This window comes from Medicago sativa, chromosome 8 (assembly GCF_051527215.1).
Source record: "Medicago sativa cultivar Bolivia chromosome 8, Bolivia_mono, whole genome shotgun sequence".
NCBI classification, from domain to species: Eukaryota; Viridiplantae; Streptophyta; class Magnoliopsida; order Fabales; family Fabaceae; genus Medicago; species Medicago sativa.
This window is the reverse complement of record NC_140756.1, coordinates 77,827,116-77,833,115: the sequence shown is the minus strand read 5'-3', so window position 1 is coordinate 77,833,115 and position 6,000 is coordinate 77,827,116.

The window sequence follows — 6,000 nt, the reverse complement described above, 5'->3', positions numbered from 1 at the left end:
TCATTGATAAAGCTAAAAGCACTGTTAACCCAGTCAAACACAGCCCAATATCAACATTATTTGTAGCAATTTAATATACAAAGAAAGCGTGTAGTAGCAGATGTTGAAACAGAAGTAAATATTCATGTTGTAGACGAAGCTTCAAAGTCTTATGAATTTGCTCAAAAGGAAGCCAAACATCGACATAATTTTCACTGCAAATCAAAGTTATGCATAAAAGTAACTCAACACAATTCAACAAATTACCATACTAAAAATAACTAAACATAATTCAAGTAACTGATGACACAAAAACGGATTTTTACTTGTATTTGGTTCAACATCCTTCACTGAGGAGGGTTTTTTTTTTAATCCAATTACTTGTATTTAGATTTAGTTGATGATATTAGTTGATTTATCAATGGTAAATTTAACAATGCAGATTTTTTTTCCTGGAAAATTCCCTAAAAAAATAAAGTTAATGGAAAGTTAATGGTGTTAATGGAAAAGGGAGGTGTTTGTGTTTTGGATGAGAACTTAAGGGAGGTTAGTGTATGTTTTGAAACTAGATGGAGTGTCAGTGTCATTTTAGTAAACCTTAGGGGAGGTGAGTGTAATTTGCCCTAATTTTAATCAAAATTTAATAAAAAATTATTGCTTATAAAAAGGAACGCTAGTAAATGCTCCCTTCGTCATATATCAAGTGACCTAGTTGACTCTGTCACGTATGTCAATGCACAATTTTGAACTTAAATTTCTTTAATAATCTATTAGAAAAAAAATTATGAAAATTTGATATTTTAAAAATATGGGAAATGTTAACCAGTGCCCCCGGGGCACTGGTTAAGGAGTTAAATATAGTAATATCTTGCATCGAAAGTTGTGCAGTCATTGCATTAAAAGTTAAAAAGTACAATTTTTGACTTAAAATTACCACTTTTAGCTTCCTTAACCAGTGCCCCGGGGCACTGGTTAACATGACCCTAAAAATATTAATCGAAACAAATCCAACAACATCTTATATGCTATATCTTGTCTTTATATATTAGTAGAAAAATAGGGTCAAAACATGTTATGTGAATAGTACACATTTTTAAATTGGCTCATTTAAAATGGGACGGAGGGAGTATAAAAGACGAACATGAAACAAAAAATATAAATAATTTAATTGAAAATTTAATTAAGATAAAGGACTACTAGTTGTATTATGTGCATAAATATTTACCATAATTAGTAAGTGTTTTAGATTTAATCCAATATAATTTCTAAATAAACACTAAAATGCTTAGACGATAATTAAATTTAAAAGACATTACCCCAGATCAGTCTAATTTTTTTAAAATAAATTAAAGTTAAAATATTGTTTGAAAATAATTATTGTTTTCGGGACAAAATTTGGGTAGAATTATATACTTAAACTCGTAGCCAATACAAATCAGACATAATTAAGTGTATTTCTTGCGTGCCAAATTTTTTGAATTCTGAAAGCTAAAATATGGATGATTGTAAAAGTTTTTTACACAATCAGAATCTAAAATACGAAATGGAGTATGATGTTCGAGAATTATGGAGGGCACTATAAGAAATCACCCATAATTAATGGGCCTTTTATGTAACTTTGGAATTATCAGGAATTTGTAGGGGTAAAGGTATGATTGTAGGGGTGTAGGGTAAAATCTTGGGATTATTGTGCTCTCACTTATCCTAATCTGCAGTGGGCTAGCCTATATAAACTTTCAAACTTAGTCGGCCCAAATTAAAATACCTTTCTTTTATTTTTTGACTATTACTTTTCCCACCCTGTGCCCTTCTCACGCGCCTTGGAAAAATGACTAAATTACCCTCCGAAATACATATTCCGGAATATTAACTTCCGGTCCGGATTACATATTCCGGACTCATTCGAAGTATAAAAGGGAGTTCACCCCCCATTTTTACAGTTTCACTTTTCACTTACTCTCTCTCTCTCCCCCTAATCCCAAAATCCGAACTGCAAAAATCAAACCAAAATCGGTGAAATCTTGCTCAAACGGACCGCATTTGAATCCTTGACAAACATCACATGGAAGGTTAGTTCAATTTTTGTATGCACCTACTGGTGTTAATTTGGTGGATATCACAATCCGCTTTCGGCATGCACTTGATTATGCGCAGACACCTCAGATGTTGGGAGAGACTGCAGTTCATTATGTGGATGCAGTAGATGGATACATCGAGTGGTTTTACCGGGTGTCTCATCTACGCATGATTCTTCCAGACATGCTGGTACCGGTGCCGGGGCCACCAGAGCGTGAGGTCCTTGATGCGCGAGCTGCTCAGGAGGATCGAGACCTTGCGTACTTATAGCTTAGCGGAAGGATGAGCCGCATCAGAGACCACATCTATGTTGTGATGAGAAGTGGTCTCGTGCCGAAATGGACTGAGGAATGACAACATTTGGAGGATGCGTTGAAAGAGGTGCATGATGGGAAAGTTTACCGTCGTCGGGGAGCTACTGAGGGTGGCAGGGGTGGTGGCAGAGGTGGTGGCAGGGGTGGTGGCAGAGGTGCTGGGGGTGTAGTTATTAGGGGTTGATTGTATTTTATTTAATTTTAATGTTTGAATATTTTGGATAATTAAGTTATGTACCATTTGGATTATTATGTTTTATTAAAGTTTGAAGATTATATTGTGTTGTTAATTTTTTTGATGTTATAATTTGATTTTTTGGTTTGCATATGGTCAAAGGCCAAAAAAATTGACTGAATCTGCTCTAAAACAGAGGCTCAGCCAAAACAGATGGCTTCTGCCTCTGTACTGATGCATTCCGGATTTTATAATCCAGAACCATCGTTCACCACCCCCTTTTGTTGGCTTTCAACGGAGTGATTTACACTTTTCGGATTATATAATCCGGAAGTTATCTACAATTTTTGGATTATATAATCCGAATCAATATATTCATAACTGGCATCATCATCCATCAGGGTGGATGAAGTGACATAATACACGAATAAATCCGGAATTAATATTCCGGAATGGGTTCGGATTCTGTTATCTGGACAAGGGGTATTTTGGGAAAAAAAATAGAACGCGCGAGAAAACGCACAGGGTGGGAAAAATAATAGTCTTATTTTTTTTTGAAGGAAACCTTTCTTATATTTTTTATGCAACCAAATTAAAATATGTAACACTTACATTTTAGCTCCAGAAATGCTATGTCCTATTTATATTTTGGTTTTTTTTTGTCTTAATATTTTGGTTTTAATTTGAATGTTTTTTTAATGACAGAATTTAGTAAATAATTGTTAGATTAATATTTACTACTTTTGTTTTGTGTATACATTCAATTTGTATGTATTAAAAATGTATTAATGATTTTTTTACCAAATTACCTGAACTTATTTTACATTGATTTTTTGTAATTAATTAACAAGCAATCAAAACTATGAAGGGAAAAATTAGAAAAATCAAGCACAATAGGATTGATAAAAAATTATTTAGATTTTAATAAGCTGGGATGAAAACTGATTAAATAATAAAAATAGCAGTTAACGTCTCTGATATTGGCTCTGAAATGATTGTTTTGAAGTGATTAATGAAAACATCTAATTTGTTAATTTGAATTTCTTCTTTTTGGTGTTAAAATAATGCATGTTCGTTTAATGCAGATGAAAACGCAAAAAGGCAAAGCATAATAAGTTAGAAAAAGGTTGCGCATTCAATTAAAAATTGTCATAATACACGTTGGGCTGATGGTGTTGATTTAAGTCATTCTAATGTGTCCTCTTGAGCTTAGCTCTGTTGGTATAGACAATGCATAATAATATGCAAGGTTTGGGGTTCAAACCCCGGCCATCAAAAAAAAAAAAGTCATTCTAAAAATCGGTGATTACTTCCATCAATAAAATGGTTAAAAAATTAGTTTAGAATAATGTGATTAATTATCTAGATTCTTTGATGCTTCACGAATCTTAAGACGCATCTCACCTATATTTTCTTAAATAAAATAAAATTGTTTGGGATAATTTTCTAAGGGGTAACGGTTAGTAAATGGACACTGAAAATTGTTTGGGATAAACTAACCTAACTAACAACTCATTAAAAAAAAAATCCAAACAAGCAAATATGATAAATTAGTTTGGTTCTCATATTGTACTTCTGAATGCGAAATCTGATCCCACATGCAATAATTTAAATTTCATATTTGTTTTTAAATATCCAAATTTTAAAATTAAAACGGTTTGCTTTAATATGATTAATTAAATTCTTAATAAATCACTACCAAAAAAAAATTACACTACCAAAAAAAATTAAATTCTTAATAAATATTTTTTGAAGAAAAATTCTTAATAATATATTGCGTCTTATTTTCACACTTTCAATCTCTTAGATAACAATAAAATTGTCAAAACAACAGTTAGAATATAGTTTATTTCATTTATTTAGATTTGCAGCTAGCTTCGCTGCCGTCGGTATATAATTTTGTCTACTTAAATTTGAAAAGAAACACTAAACTCATCCATCATCACCCTGTTAATGAAACTAATAAATATACTCGTACGTAGTTAGCAAAATCAATTTAGGGTGGTCCCTTTATTATGATAAAAACGTGTATATATACAAAAAAAAAAAAAAAAAAATCCTAACCAGAAACATTGTTCTCAAAGAAAGGTCATGTTAATTTGTGCCCTAAGAGCACATGTTAAGCAATCCTAAAATAGAAATATTCCATTAATATTTGTGCATTCAACTAATTAAAAGTCAACAAATTAAATACAATACATGAATTCCAATAATAAGTTTCTACATTTGACTCATTAACTTGTGCCTTGAGGGCACAAGTTAACATTTCCCCTCAAAGAATTATAGAAGCCAACAATTAAGTTGGTGTTGTACAAAAACCGGATAATGCATGCATGGCTCAAAACATGAAGCAAGAGACAATTATTATGGAGAAAGTCTATCATGGTCACAAATATAAATGTACAGTGTTTAGGCACACACACATAAAAATATTTTTTCTAATAATAAAAAAGAACTTGATAATAAAATGATTTAGTCTTTTGAGAAAAATGTTTTTGATGTGTGTGTGACCAAATACTAAACATTTATATTTGTGTCCATGCAAGAATGCCTCATTATTATGATGCTAATACAGCTACCGGCCATTAGTGATTTGCCTTAAATATGTCACTTTCATTAGAAGAGAAAAAAAAGAAACGTGCCTATCTACTAACACCAAACAGGAATGACAGGTTGCCAACCTTTAGAATTTAAACAGTGTTTTAAAAGTCCAAATCGAGAAATTCTTAATGGTCGCAAGACCAAACCATTGCATTTGGTCACATCCAATTAAAAGTTGACACCTCGTACCCATTTAAAGAGAGATAAATCTATCACTAAGAGCATCTTCAATGGGGGGTCCTTACTTAACAAGGACCACTCCCCGTTAAGGACCCACCATTAGAGGAAAAAAAAATGAGTCTCTGTTAAGGAACGGACAACTATATAAGGACCCTCTCTCTCCTGAGTAACTAACGGGTCCCACGTTTAAAAAAGTAATATAATATGTACTACTTGGTCCCACTTACAAAAAGGAGTAATAAAATGTGTACTATTTGACTCCACTTGTAAAAATGAGTAATAGGTAAATTATTTTTGTTTAATGATATAAAGATAGTGGGATATATTTAAATATTTTTCATTGGAGTCCTTATTAGTGTATTGTCATTGGAGTCATTGAGTCCTTAATAGGTATTTTTATTAAAAAATTATAAATAAGTGATGTGTCACGTAGGATCCATTTAAGGAGTCTTTGTTTAGGAACTACCATTGTAGATGCTCTAACAAAGGGAAATCCTTGAAAGAAAAAGAAAAACAGAAAGGAGGAAGATGAAATCCGATGATGCCTCCGACTCAGGAGAAGAAGTGTGCACCAATGGCCACACCTGACACGATGGAGAAGACAGCAGCTACTTGACGTTGATGACGGCGTCAACGCCAGCTGCAATGATGATGGTGATGACAGTAGCGACAACT